The sequence below is a fragment of the Ursus maritimus genome, unplaced genomic scaffold, assembly GCF_017311325.1.
Source record: "Ursus maritimus isolate PB19 unplaced genomic scaffold, ASM1731132v1 scaffold_29, whole genome shotgun sequence".
NCBI lineage: Eukaryota > Metazoa > Chordata > Mammalia > Carnivora > Ursidae > Ursus > Ursus maritimus.
The window spans coordinates 27,964,779-27,980,700 of record NW_024425452.1 but is presented as its reverse complement, the minus strand read 5'-3'; the positions used below and the strand labels follow the sequence as shown (position 1 = coordinate 27,980,700).

Below are 15,922 nucleotides of genomic sequence, written 5' to 3'. Positions count from 1 at the left end.
AATTTCATTTTAATTTGAGCTGAACTATTATTTGGTAAAACTCTATAGATCCTTAAAGAATATTAAATTAAATCTTCTAAGCTGTCAGTGAAATACACTATAACTTTATTTTTTTCTTCTTCATTATTTCAGAAGTCCTCATGGTAGAATGAAGATGTAGTCCCCATTATAGAAAATGTCATTTTATGTGACCCTTATGATGACTATGGAAAATCAAGGCATTGATCTTATCCTCATTCCACATTTAAATGATGACACGGTCAATGCCCCTTTCTCATTGTAACATTTGTTTAAGTTTAATTATTGTACAATTAGAAAACCATCTTGTTACATTAAATGCAAGACATTAATTTAAAAAGAAATAAAATGTCTTTATGCTATCCTCCCTAAATACCAGCTAGGAGAAAGTCACCCTAGAACAAAGAGAATTTTAAATTTCTGATATTATAATATCTTTTATTTGGAGGGAGATTGATAACCTTTACTGATCTCTTATTAAATGCCAAGCACTGGATGAAGTGCTGTACATAGATTATGTCATTTAATTTTCATTCTACCCTAGGAGATCCTAAAACAGGAAAGCCAGGGATTGACATTACTAGAGATGCGGAGACCCAAGCAAATTCTACCCCCTCCCCACAGTCCGCCACCTTCCCACCGCACCAGTGCCAAGCCCCAACCCGCACTCCAGGTTGCTGTTCCTCTGCCTTATGAGGCTGACTTGATAGGCTGCTATAGCATAGACTATTGCCCTGACATCCCTCCATAGAAAGAACACAAGTTAAAGAGGCAATACAAATCATGTCTCTGGGAGATTCCCATGGAAAAGGGCTACTCCTGTGTTTATTAACTAACGTAAAAAACATTCTTAGGATTTTTTCTTTGCCGTAGCTAATAATTTTCTCTACCAAAAATAAGCAGAAATGGTAAGCATGTAGCTGAAATGTTTTATAAAGATAGTGGCTAAATCAAGGGCTGCAGTGAGTTGTAATGTTGGTGGAGGCAGGAGGAATGTACGGTTCCCTAGGAAAGCTGGATCAGACATTTTGGTTACAAGTAACAGAAATTAAGCTGACCTAGTTTAAAGGCAAAAAGGGGGTGGGAGGATACTGACGATTCTTAGGAAATACAAGGACAAGTTGAGCATACTGAGCTTGGAAAGGTGGAAATCAGAGAAGTTCTGATTATTAGATTTCCTTAAAAATTCTGCTAGTGACAGACAATAACCACATGCAAAGATGCTCCACATGACTAACCATTATGGAAATCAAACCCATAGAGAGATACCACTTCACATCCATTAGGATGATGGTTAAGGAAGGAAGAAAGAGACAAAGAAAGAGAAAATAACCAGTGTTGGTGAGGATGTGAAGAAATGGGACCCCTTGTGCACTGCTGGTGGGAATATAAAATGGTGCAGCTGCTGTGGGAAACAGGGTCAGTTCCTCAAAAAATTAAAGAAAATTACCATATGATGTGGAACTGGAATATATACTTAAAAGAATTGAAAGCAGGGATGATTATGCTCAAAGCAATAGCCAAAAGGCAGAAACAACCCAAATGTTCATCAACAGATGAATAAACAAAATATGACATATACACATAATGGAGTATTTATTCAGACTTAAAAAAGAATAAAATCCTGACACATGCTACCACATGGATGAACCGTGAAGACTTTATGCTAAGTGACATAAGCCGGTCACAGAAAGACCAATATTGCATGACTCCACTTATATGTGGTATCTAGAGAAGCCAAATTCATAGAAACAGAAAGCAGAGTCACGGTTCCCAGGGGCTGGGCAGTGGGGGAGTGGGAGCTATTGTTGAACGAGTACAGAGTTTCAGTTGAGCAAAGTGTTCTGGAGATGGATAGTGGTAATGGTTACAACAAGAAATGTAAACACAGCTAGGAAACAGACAAGGACAGTTGTCGAAGAAGAGGGGGCCCCAAAAGTGTCCACAATAAAAGGCAACTTTTAGCAGATAAGCAGACAACTGGTATTTTTCAGACTTCTCCATGGTTTTATTTATTCTGACTTCATTGACCAAACATTTGTACATCAATTCACATTTCAGTGTCACTTAGTTGCTGAAATTATTTGAACCATCTCCATGAATCCTTCACGTCCCTGGATACTTGGAGTGATACCTTGAAAACATTATTTAGTCCTTTTTACCAATGTGAATGTTGAATTTATAGGAAAGATTTGAATGTTACACACACCAGAGTATTCTTCTAACTTGATTTTTAGTTTTCTATCAGGCCAAAGGGATACATTATTTAGTGCTTTTAGGTAACTGGCAAAAGAGAATACTTTCTGAAGAATGGATATATGGATATAGTCTTTTCCTTTATTATTTCCATCTTATCGACATAAATAGCCATAAGAACGGCAATGGTGGCCAGATGAGAAAATAAACTTAGAAATTTAGGGGCAGAAATAAATGAATGAGTGAAAGGTGAAGCATCTGCTTTTGGATTAACAAAACAGGAGTTAAAGTCCAACAACTGAGGTTTTGTGTTCAGCAAATAGTGAGTCTATAAATTGGTTAAGAGCAGCTGATGTATGTATTGTATTCCAGAGTATTCCATCCTGACCTTCTCATTGTCTCAGAAGGAAACACTTTATTGGATTAAGCAAGTCAATTAGGGGCCATCCGGCCATATCTTTATCATAGTTTCTGTGGTTTTATCGCTGGAAGTAATTGTCAATTTAGCTTAGAGTAAGTGAAGCTACAAAGAAAAAAGACATGTAAAACATCCTCTAAAATTTGGAAGTAAAAAACAAAATGAGACAAAGTAGAGGGGAAAAAAAAAAGAAACGTTCAGGTATTTACATCTTGGCAGTCTTTATGCAGGTGATAGCTGATAATTGACCTGTTCTGAATTTAACAATTTCCCTTTGAAACTAATTGTGCTTTTATTTCAACTACATCTTTCTGGGAAAGTAAAATTAAGAGAAATAAAATATAACTGCTTGTTATATTATTGTACAGAAATTTTTTCCTGCAAACTAATGCCTTTGTTAAAAAGAGTAAACTGTTTAGTAGTAACAAAACTGAAGAATTGTCTCTTTTACGCAAAAAAGGAGTTAAAATTAAAATAAGTTAGGGGCGCCTGGGTGGCTTAGTCAGTTAAGCGTCTGACTCTTGACTTCAGATAGGGTCATGATTGGGTCGGGCTCTGTGCTTAGCAGGGAGTCTGCTTCCCTCCCTCGCCCTCTGCCCCTCCCCCTACTTACATGCGCATGCATTCTCTCTCTTTCTCTCAAAATAAATAAATAAATCTTTTTTTTAATTAAAATAAGTTAATTAAAATCAAATTTTAAAAAAGATCAAATTTCAATGTAAAAATTGGCAAACCATATAGTTTTACCCATCCTGATATTAAGCGTCTAATACACAGTTTATCAGTAAAGACAGCGTTATGTTACTTAACTCTCAACCTTGTTCGCCCCACCAGAGGTGGTACAGTGTAGGAGTTAAACACCCAAACGTTATGTCCACACTCTCTCGGTTTGGAGTCCATCTCTGATACTACCTATCACTTAATCTCCCAGTACCTCAGTACCCTCATGGGGAAAATAAGGATGATGACGATGATAATGATAATGATGATGGTGGTAGTAGTGATGATAACCTACAAGTTTGTTGTGAAAATTAAGTAATGTATATAAAGTGTTTAAAATGGTGGCTGACACACAGAAAGTGATACAAAAGGAGTTCCATTGATCTTCTAGTCACCACAGATTCTGAAATCTGCAAGTAATGTTAACAGGTGGGAGAAAAGGGGGTACCTGATTTTATTACTTCAGGTTGATACCCATTCTTCATACGTCCTGTCGCTTTATTTGGAAACATGTACGCCCCTTGTTCTCCAACAGAGTAGTATCACACCAGCCCAGCACCCCTCCTTTCCCTGTCTTGCCAGGCCGCATCACTTAATAGATTTGGGGGCTCTCTCTCTCTGCTGCTTCTAGTAGCATTACGCAGCTTCTTTAAATATTGTACAACCACACATGAATAAGTACATAAATATGTTAGAATGACATAACAATGTAAGCAAACCCAGAGAAATTAAATAATTACATAAAGCAAATAAAACCATTGCTGCCAAACTAAACTACTTATGTCAAAAAGAAGGAAAATTATAGCAGGAATTCTTATGAAATTACTTTATTCCACACTAAAATCTTTTTTTAATGTATAGTATGCTTAAAATATTAACATTCTGTTAATGTCTTGCCAATTAGGGACCAACCACTCATATTTTCTGGTTTAAAAAATTTTTTTTTTTTATTATTTTGGTCCATGTTTTCATCTATCCTAAATGTCAATGTCCTTATAACATTTAAACTAGAAATCATCAGAACACAAAGGAAGACTATTCAACAGTACATTAGAGGAGAACAAACCTGTTCAAAAACAAACAAAAAATAAGTGAGTTGGTAGGGAGAAAGAACCACACAATAATCCTCAGATGGTGAGTCTATTCTTGGCTATATTTCCATTTACTAGAACTGTGCCTGACACACAGCAGAGATTTAATAAATCGTTGAGTTTTGAATGAATAAAATAGTTGTTAAACTCTAAACCTATTATCAAGGTTCTAGATTTTGTAAGAGGTGTCAACAGACTGAGAAGTGGTTCTCAAATGGAAGAGGAACATGGGTGTTTGAAAATATGGCGGGAAGTTGGCTTGTCACCATGACTGTGGGTGCAATTGGCAGGAAGTAGATGGAGGCCAGGAAGTCTAACCTCTCTGCACTATGGGGTGAGGTAGGGAGGACAATGACAGGACAGCCCAGCACAATAAAGAACTTTTCCACCCAAAATGCAAATAGCAGTCCACCAGGAATTACTGGAAGTAGAATTAGGATGGAGGGATAAAAGAAACAAGGCAAGAAAATCAGAAAGGTAAGGGCAGGATTGAGGGCCTTTTAGAGTGTTCAAGAAGTCTCTGCTATGAGTGGGAAAGAAACTGTCTAGAAAACTGAGCCAGGCTAAAAAATGCCTAAAAATGTTTCAATCAGAGCTTCTGGGGTATATGTACAAGCTGCAAAAGTGACCCCAAGCACTTTTTACAGTAAAAACAAGTATGGAATAACTATAAAGTAGGATGCAAAATTTCTTTAAGATAAGAGATGCAAAGAAATCCTGTGTTTGTGGTAAGCACCTGGGGCATGTTCCCAGCGCTCCATATACACCCACCCACACACCCTTCACCTCCCACCCTCATACTGTCAGTGGGTGGCACTTTGGTAGAAACGCTACCTCAGGCCCTGAGCTGTGAACAGTTCATCAGAGATGAATAGCAATACTAAGTTTGGAATATTGCGGGGGTAGTACCAAGATAGGAGCAAGAAAAAAAACAAAGCATCTAAAGGAAGGTGAAGATTTTAAGAGAGCCCACCAAAAACAAACTTCAAGGTACAAAAGACACAAAGTGTGCAAAGTGGCAACATCAAGGCAATGTTTATTTCATTTATTAAATATTTACTGAACACTTAGATATGTATCAGGCACTGGGCTAGGCCCAAAGGATAGAGATGAACAAAAGACATGGCCTGTCCCTCATGAAGCTTATCATCTATCAGAGAAGACATTGAGCAAATGAACAATAATGGAAACTCACAGAACACTTAGAAGATAGCGAGGGGATCTATTTCAGATTGAAGTTATTGAAGGAGAACTTCCCTAAAGAAGTGGTATCCTCTGAGTTCTGAGTAACGAATAGGAATTAGGTGATCTCTACGGAAATGCTTCCAGGGAGAGACCTCAGCCTGTACCCAGGCCCAAGGCAGGACCAAGCCTACCACATTCCTGGAGCTGTAACAAGGGAAGGAAGTGTAGCTGCTGTCTTGGTGAGCTCAGCGGAAAGACATGAGATAATGTTGATGATAGGCTGGGGACAAATTCCTTCAACCTTCAGTAGGAATTTGGGTTTCGATCTCATCAAGCTGGGAAATCACTGGATGGTTTTAATCAGACATAAGCCAAGTTTTGTCTTACTTAAGATTACGGGCAGCAATGTGGAGAATTGGAGGGGGCAAGAAAAGGAGCAAGGAGACCTTTAGAGAAGCCAGTGCAATGGTCAAGGTGAGAAATGATGGCAGCTTAGTTGGAAGTGACAGCAACAGAAATAAGAAATATAGATGATACGAAGCAGAGTCAAAAGACTTGGTAGTGAACTGGATGCAGAGAGTGAAGAAGTGAGTGACAAGGATGACTCACTGGTATGAGCAACTGCAAGGGTTATAGAAGCTGTCATGTTACAAAGTAGGTAAATTGGAGGAAGAAGAGTTTTGGGAAAGGAAAGTCAAGGACTCAGTTTTGGACTTGTTCACCAGGATTGTCTGAGAGCCATCCTAGTGGAGACGTTATATTTGAATCTCCAACTCAGAAGTATACTCTAGATCAGGGTGTGAATTTGGGAGTTCCAAGCACCAACGTATATAAAGACATAGCAGTCACCTAGGAAAAGCATGTTTGTCTCAATCCATGAAGAACACACTATTAAATTCTCTGAAATCAAGTAAACATGATCCCATGGGAGAATAAGTTTATTTCCAGTACCATTCCATTGTATTTTACTTGGTAACCATTTTTTCTGGTCTTTATTCTAACAAACTAATGTGCAAAAGAAACAATCCCCCCCCCTGCCCAAAAAAGACCTTATGGCTCTATTTGCTTCACATTTAGATGAACTATTCCCTTTCAGGATGCAGCAATAATTGCTTTTTGCTCATGTGCTTTTCATATTATTCCTGAGTTCGGTAAAATGGTCACTAACAAATGTTTATCACAAGTTCACTGTGGGGTCAAGGGACATAAGACATATACCCAGATAATTGTAACACAGAATCAAGAGGCTGGAACTATCAGGGCACCTGGGTGGCACAGCGGTTAAGCGTCTGCCTTCGGCTCAGGGCGTGATCCCGGCGTTATGGGATCGAGCCCCACATCAGGCTCTTCCACTATGAGCCTGCTTCTTCCTCTCCCACTCCCCCTGCTTGTGTTCCCTCTCTCGCTGGCTGTCTCTATCTCTGTCGAATAAATAAATAAAATCTTTAAAAAAAAAAAAAAAGAGGCTGGAACTATCACTTGAGCTGGTTGAGGGGGAGGTGATATTTGAACATCAAAGATGCATTCAATTTTACAAGTGCAAAAGGGAAAGAGCATTCCAAGCAGAGGTAATGACATGAAGAAAGTCTTGGAGATAGGGGGAAATTTGGGGGCTGAGGGAGCAGGGAAGGAGGCAAGAAGACCAAACATTATGGCCCAGAATTTATCAGGGGTCATGGACTCATTCTCAGGGGCCAGATGGGTAACGAACATGGGTAAAAAGGGCAGGGTATAAATATTTGGAGAGAGATCCCACCTAAAGGCATTCAGACAACTTTAAAAACATCTCTAGCCAAGGAACTGTTGAAGCTACGTGATGGATGGGTAAGAGTCCATTATACTAACATGTACGTTTTTGCATATATTTCAAATGTTCCATAAAAAGTTTGGCAAAACTCAGAGGGGAGGGAGGTGGGGGAATGGGATAGACCGGTGATGGGTAGTAAGGAGGGCACGTATTGCATGGTGCACTGGGTGTTATACACAACTAATGAATCATCGAGCTTTACATCGGAAACCGGGGATGTACTGTATGGTGACTAACATAATATAATAAAAAATCATTAAAAAAATAAAAGAAGTTCACTGTGGATTTATAACATATAGTATGTTAGTAGAGGAAACGTTTGCAGTTTACTAGCATATTTTCATGACTGAAATCCTGCTGGCCCCATCATCACCTACAATGTAAAATCCAAACCCTACGCTGCATATTCTTCCAGTCCCTCTCTTGCCACACCCACATAACATGGCATGATTTCACAGTAAGTTCTTACATGGCTTCCCTCTGTTCTGCTTTTGCCCATCTGTTTCTTATTCCCGGGCAAAATGAAAATGCAGTGTTTCTTGTTCAAAAATTATTAAGAATTTCAAGGCAGTGACAATATAGCATTAAACCAAGTACAGCCCCCGCCCCGGCCGAGGCCCTATGCAATTGCATAGGTTGCAGGCCCATGCAGCCAGTCCTGGCCTCAGTTTCCTGCCCCACGGATAATATTCGTATCTACCTCATAAGGTTGGTTGGGGACTACAACAATGTAACACAAATAGAGAGTACCTGGCAACATAGTAAACATTATGTATGTGTGAGCTATATAGATGTATACAACAAAAGATACTCCATTGAGACTTTGGAGTCATTCTTTGAGTTAGAAAGAATCTTGTCTTCTAAATCCTAATTTTATAACCTAAGTGTAATAAAAAAAGAATACAAGAAAAGTCCTCATATTTTTGCATCTTTTATTCTTTACCCTCCTTCCATTTAAATCTTACCTTAGTACAACTCAACACTCATCCCTTCCAGGTCATTGCCTCTTTGGATAACTCAAGGGAGAGGAACAGTGTAGAGGTAGGATCTATATTTCAGCTTCTTTAGGAACATGTGGAAAGGATGAATGCCTTAAAACCACTGGTGATACCCCATTCTTAGGAAGAGGTTCACCAAGAAAACATCTTTGAGAAAAGCATAATGGAAAGCAACCCAGACCGAACTGAACGGAATCTTCCCATTTCTGGCAACTCAAAGGAGAGGAATCAAAGGAAGGAATGTCTGGAACATTAAGGTATGGCCCCATAAGCCATTTTGTGCCTAGTCTGCCATCTTTACTTTGTGGAAGCACAAGCACTTGAATCCAAAATAAGAATAATACCATATGATCTCACTCATATGTGGAATTTAAGAAAGAAAACAGATGAACATATGGAAAGGGGAGGAAAGGAAAAAAGGAGAGAGGGAAACAAGCCATTAGAGACTCTTAATGATAGAGAACAAACTGAGGGTTGGTGGAGGGAGGGTGGATGGGGGAGGGGCTAGATGGGTGATGGGGATTAAGGAGGGCACTTGTGGTGATGAGCACTGGGTGTTGTATGTGTAAGTGATGAACCACTGACTTCTACTTCTGAAACCAATATTGTACTGAATGTTAACTAACAAAAGTTAAATAAAAATTTTTTAAAAAGGAAAAAACGAATATTAGAATTCATTATACCGAAGTCGATTATTTAAAAATATCTTATGTCTGGATCTGACACTTTAGTACATTGGGAAAACATGAGAATTTACACAGAACAACCAGTTTGCTGAAGAAAGAAGGTGACTGAAGTCTTATCACGGCAAGTCTCTAATTTCTTTAGAAACAGAAAATGATTTCAACTGGGTATTATATAAGACTGATGAATCATGGACCTGTACCTCTGAAACCAATAACATATGTTAATTAATTGGATTAAAATTTTTTAAAAAATTTTTTTAAAGTGAAGAAAATGATTTCAAACGTTCCGTCAGCATATCTTAAAAAGTAATAGCATTTCTTGCAGATGTTATATAAGAAATAGTAACAGACGTTTTCCCTTTCCCAGACATTTTTTTAATATCCTAAAAAGGGAGAAAAGTGACCAAAAATAGTAGCAATCATCATCATCATAGTAATAGTGATTTTCTTCCAAGGAGCTTAAAGTACTTGTTAAACATCATTTTATAACGAAAAGAAGGCAAATGGACTATTGAATTACTGGCATTACTATCATTATTTGGATAATGTAATAGCATCTGTAGTGAATTTTAAAATAGTTGAGAAAATCAAACACCTAAGAAATATAAAAAGGCACAGGCAACTCTTATTTTGACCTCTGAACTTCACTTTCTCTATAAAAATGACTGAGTGGATGACTGAGTTCTGATAGCTCATAATGTAAATTATGCCATCCTGAGCTTAAGACAACATAACAATTTAGAGAGTGAGTGGCAAACTGGAAATGTCACCCTAACCTATTAGTCTGGATTCTCAATGTTGGTGACTCACAAATGGGGCAGCTATTTCAGTATTGGCATCTGTGACAAGACCCACACCAGTTCTCCAGGCAAAGTAGATTCTTTGGGAACAAGCACTTAGACAGTAGAGCAATTTTTATTAGTGAGCTCTTATTAGTCACTCATAAGTCCATCACTATGGATGTTGAAGTCATTTAGTGTATAGGTAGCAATGATGTCATCTGTCTGGGGCTCTGTTAGCACATCATCCCTAATACTTATCAACTAGTGAGTATTTGATTCTTCAAATGGGAAACTTTAGTAAAATTATTTGAAAGTAAGACAGACATAATCTTGCTATCAGTATAACTGAGTGTGTTATAGACATGTTCCTTTAAAGAGGCAAAGTAGTTTTTGTATGTAGTTCTGCTGGACAGGGGCTTTGGAATCAGATGGAATTACATATCATTTATGTCCCCACTACTTAATAGCTGCATGGACATGGACAAGCTAAGTTTTCAAACCCTCCATCTTCCTGACCATAAAGTTGTCACAATAACAGTTCCTACTTCCTAGATTGCTGTAAGAAGTCAAGATATAATCTATGAAAAATGCTGAATACATATAACCTGCCATAAATTTCATTATTTATACATTAAAATTCATTTTATAGTATATTAGAAAGAATATAATGTCTAATATAACTTGGGATAGGAGTAGGTTTAACATTACCTCAAGATCAGTATTATCAGAGTTGTCAGCCCCTCAGGACTTCTAAGGTACTACCTGACGTAGAGAAGGCATGAAACAGGGGTTGTGGGGACGGTTGATGGTCTGGGTACATAATAATTGGTAAGACCAATGCAGACTGACACAACCCTTCCCTCAGGTCCACCAGAGCATCTCAAAGTCATATGACAACACCTGTGGTTCCTCCCTTTCTCTTATACTCACATCCAATCCATCAGCTAATTGTCAGTGACCTTCAAAATAAATCTAAAGTTTGACCATGTCAGACCACCTCCAACTCCACCACTCTAATCTATACCATCATCATTTTCTGTTGTTCTCTCTCTGACTCTCGGCTCTCCCAACAAATCTGTTCTCAACAGCACAGCCCCAGTGATCCTGTTGAAACCTAATTCTGATCTTGTCACTCCTGTACTCAAACCAGTCCAATGGCTTCCTAACTAATGTAGAGTAAGATCCAAAATCATTTCCATGGATCTGCAAGGTCACCCCTACCTCTCCGATGTCCTTCCATACCTACCACACTCCTCCTTTACCCTCTCTGATCCAGCCACAACAGTCTCTTGCTGTTCTTCCAACATATCAAGTAAGTCTTTTCTCAGGACCTTTGTACTCATGATGCGCACTGTCTAGACTGCTCTTCTGGATGGCAACCACACAGACACTTCCTTCAAAGGACTTTACCACAGTTGCCATCTCTGACTCTCCTCCATTAACTAGTTTCCCCACCACCATCACTTTCTTTCCCTTCACCTGCGCTTACCACCACCACGAGATACTTCTATTATTCACTGTTTATCGTCTGATCCCCCCACTAGTATGTAAATTCTATATGAAGAGAAATTTCTTATTTTGTTCATTTTTGTATTCCAGTACACAATAGGTGCTTAACAGAACTTTATAATTGATTAGCAGAGTACAGGAGAAAGCAGTATCCTGGTAGACTCTTAGGATCTTGGCTTGTGGAAGGGAGCAGATAGGTTCAACTCACTGAGACCGGGATCCAAGAAGAGAACCTGGTCAGGGATGTATTAGTTCTCTATTACTGTTTAGCAAATTACCCCTGAAGGCAGCGGCTTAAAACAGCAAGCACAGAGTTTCAGAGACATGGGAGCAAATGAGCTAGGTAGTGCTGGCACAGGTTTTCTACCGATTGCAACCAAGCTACCAGTCAGGTCTTCAATCATCTCAGGGGTCTACTGTAACTGAAGAATCCACTTCCATGTGGTTGTTGGCAGGTCTTAGTTCCTCTTTAGCTGATGTCTGGAGGTTTCAGTCCCTTGTAACAGAAGCCTCTCCACAGGACTACTCTCAACTCGGCAGCTTACTTGCCCCCACTGCCCCTCCCTTCAGTGAGATAGCCAAAAGAGAGAAAGCATAAGCAAGAGAAAGCTTTCAAGATAGAAGCTGCAGAATTTTCTACCCAGAACAGAAGTGTCATGCCACTGCGTCTGCCATATGTTATTGGTCACACAGACCAACCCCGGTACGATGTGAGAGGGGATCACACAAGTGGGTGAATACCAGGAAGCAGGGATAATTAGGGAACAGCTTGAAGGCTGGCCAGCACAGGAAGCAAATGGTGAGTTCGGCAAAGGACAGTCTTCAGTGACTTTGAAGGGCCTTCCAGATATTTAAGGGGCAATATCAGAGAGACAGTGGTGGGAGCAGTTCTAGCAAACGAGGACAGGTCAAGGGAACCAGGATAATATCCTAATTTAAGTGTGCATCTACGACAATCACAACTTGTGATTCAAATGCATTATCTTGAAATCCCAAAAAATTTGAGATTAAAGTTGATCTACTTTCATTTCATTTTGTACCACTAATCTTGTTATTTCTGATGAATAAACCTCGAAGAATGTATGTACTTATTAAAATTGAGGGAAATCTTCTACTCCACAACTAATAACTATGTAATTAAATGGTACTAATTCATTCTAGTAACAATACCTAGTGGATTAAGGAATTTTTATAAAGAATAAAATTAGAATACATAAAACCCATTTTACATCTATCCCACATCATTGTGAAGTTTGAGATCACCACACACAAAAACAAAAACCCTTACCTAACTGACTCAAGTCTTCCCTATTACCTTACATTTCAGAGGAAACAAAGAACGATCCTTCCAGTTGTGCCCTTGATGCCACGTGGCCCCACCTTCTGTGAGGAAGTGCTCATGAAGAATGTCTTCACCTCTCATTTCACTAATTACATGTTCTCCCAGGATTCTTCCCCTCAGCTCATGAACATATTCATGCCCTCTTCTCAAACAACAACCCTTCCTTACCTCTTCCATCAGCAGCTACAATCTTATCTGCTTTTTTCCTTTCTCTGCCAAACTTTACAAGGAAGATACACTAGCAAATTCCTATGTTTTCCCCTCCATTTATTGAAATTCAACATATATTCTCATAGGCTCTACTCAAACCTCCCTCCCAAGGCTTCAGAGGCCTCTTAGCCATCAAATCCAGTGCTTTTTCTCACTCTAGTCTCTCTCTGCAGTACTCCGTTGTGTCAGAAGCCTTCTTGTATCAAATCCTCATTTTCACTATAGACTCTTCTGCTCCCATTCCCTGTCTCTCTTCTCTGTTGGTAGCTGCTCTGTCTCATGTCACCTGCCCAAATACAGGTATCTCCCAAGGACTGATGCATGGATTTCTTTTCTTCTTTCATGTTTTCTCCCTTGTCAGTTTCACCCAGGCTCCTGACTTCAAATACCACCTGCATGTTGATGAGTTCTACCTATCTGTTTATAGCTCTTATTTATTACTCAAGCTCAGCCCCACATTTTTAACTATAACCCTACATTTTTTACTGAACTTTATATATCTCCTCCTTCATGGGACATCATCCTCCTAACACCCAAGGCTGAAAACATTTTCACATTGCTAGCACTTCACTTTTCTTTGATTGCCAACATGTAGTCAATATTCATTCAACCTTCATAACAGCTGTAACATTCATTACTTCTTTATTCTCACCACCACTATCTTATTTAGGCCTTTAAGACTTTTCATCTGCAACACTGGTGGAGTCTCCAAATTTCCCTCCATTTTTCCTTCCTCCACATTCTGTTTTATACATGGTGCCAGAACCTTCTAGAACATTTCTGGAAATACTTCAATTAAGTCCCTATTACGAAATGAAGTCCAAACTTCTTATTCTGACATGTTATTCTCTCCATTAACTGATCTGGACTTAGATGTCACATTGCTTACAACCTCACAAAAACACTCCAGCCTTCTTGATTCAGTTTCTGTGCTTGAGTGGACTCAATAATTTAAGGCTCAATACCATTATCTGAAACACCAAAAATAACTATTTGGCCTCTGACTAATGATCAAATTTTTTATCTGTTAAAGAAAAAAAAAATATTCACAACACTTGTTAAAGAGGTAAGGGGGACTATCGCAATAGGTATAGGGACAACTGCAATGGAGTTTTGCAGTAAGGGAGAGAGACTGAATTCAATTCTAAGTACACCAAGCAAAAGTGAGAATCTATGGCCAAGGAAGAGGGTGTCCAACAAGTGTTGGAGAGGATGTGGAGAAAAAGGAACACTTATGCACTGTTGGTGGGAATGCAAACTGGGGCAGCCACTGTGGAAGACAGTATGGAGGTTCCTCAAAAAAATTAAAAATAGAACTACCATATGATTCAGTAATCACACTACTGGGTATTTACCCAAAGAATACAAATCACCAATTCATAAGGATATATGCATCCTGATGTTTATTGCAGCATTACTTACAATAATCAAATTATGGAAGCAGCCCAAGTGTCCATTAATGGATAAATGGATGAAGAAGATGTGATACTGACACACACAGACACACTGGAATATTATTCAGCCATAAAATACAATGAAATCTTGCCATTTGCAAGGATGTGGATGGAGCTAGAGAGTATAATGCTAAGCAAAATAAGTCAGTCAGAAAAAAGACAAATACATGATTTCATTCATATGTAGAATTTTAGAAACAAAACAAACAAAAGGGAAAAAAGGAGACAAACCAAAAAACAGACTCTTAACTATAGAGAACAAACTGATGGTTACCGAAGGGGAGGTGGGGGGGATGGGTGCAATAAGTGAAGGGGATTAAGAGTACAGTTATCTTGAGTTCTCTTTCCCATCTTGTAAGATAGTGGGTGAAAAACCTGAGATGCTGGATAATAAGAAGACGAAACCAGAAGGCAAGAAGGCTGATGCTGTTGGCAAGGTTAAGAAAGGTAACCTCGAGGCTAAAATGCCAAAGAAGGGGAAGCCCCACTGTAGCTGAAACCCTGTCCTACTCAGAGGAATTGTCAAATATTTCTGTATGTATTCCAGAAAGACCATGTACTAGAGAAAGTACTCAGCAGTTAAATCCAGGGTTGAAAAGGAGAAGGAGAAGATTCTTGCTACTGTCACAAAAACAAAAGTTTAAACCTTGTTTAAACTTTGAAAAATGCCTAGGTATTATCCTACCAGAGATGTGCCTCGAAAGCTGTTGAACCACAGCAAGAAACCTCTTGGTCAGCATGTGAGAAAATTTCAAGCTAGCATCACCCCGGGACGATTTTGATCATCCTCACTGGGCACCACGGAGGCAAGAGGGTGGTTTTCCTGAAGCAACTGAGCAGTGGCTTGCTACTTGTGACTGGACCTCTGGCCCTCAATCGAGTTCCTCTGTGAGGAACACAATATAAATTTGTCATTGCCACTTCCACCAAAATTGACATCAGCAATGTGAAAATCCCCAAACATCTCACTGATGCTGACTTCAAGAAGAAGCTGTGTAAACCCAGGCGCCAGGAAGGTGAGATCTATGACATGGTGAAAGAGAAATATGAGATTACAGAGTAGTGCAAGGTTGATCAGAAAGCTGTGGACTTGCAAATCTGCCAAAAATCAAAGCTGTTCCTCAGTGTCAAGGCTACCTCCACTGTGTTTTCTCTCACAATATGAGTCTACCCTCACAAATTGGTATTCTAAATTTCTTACAAAGAACCTACTTAAATAACTGATCCGTTAAAAAAAAAAAGAGTGCAGTTATCTTGGTGAATACTGAGTAATATACGGAATTGCTGAATCACTGTATTGTACACCTGAATCTAATATAACACTGTATATTAACAATACTGGGATTAAAATGTTTTAAAAAGGTCAGGTCCTATGTAGAAGAGTTCAAAGGAACCTGAGTAGAGTTTAGTTAAGGAATCTTTGTCAATCTCAGGTGAGTTCAAATACTAGCAACCTAAACAAATGATACCCAAGTCTCATTTTCCTTAAGAACAAAAAATGGCTTT

At 39.0% G+C, this 15,922-nt stretch overlaps 1 pseudogene; it reads left to right on the top strand.

Moving 5' to 3' along the window:
* Positions 1-15,608, top strand: part of LOC103657490 — a 64,890-nt pseudogene extending 49,282 nt beyond the window's left edge.
* The last annotated feature ends 314 nt before the right edge of the window (positions 15,609-15,922 follow it).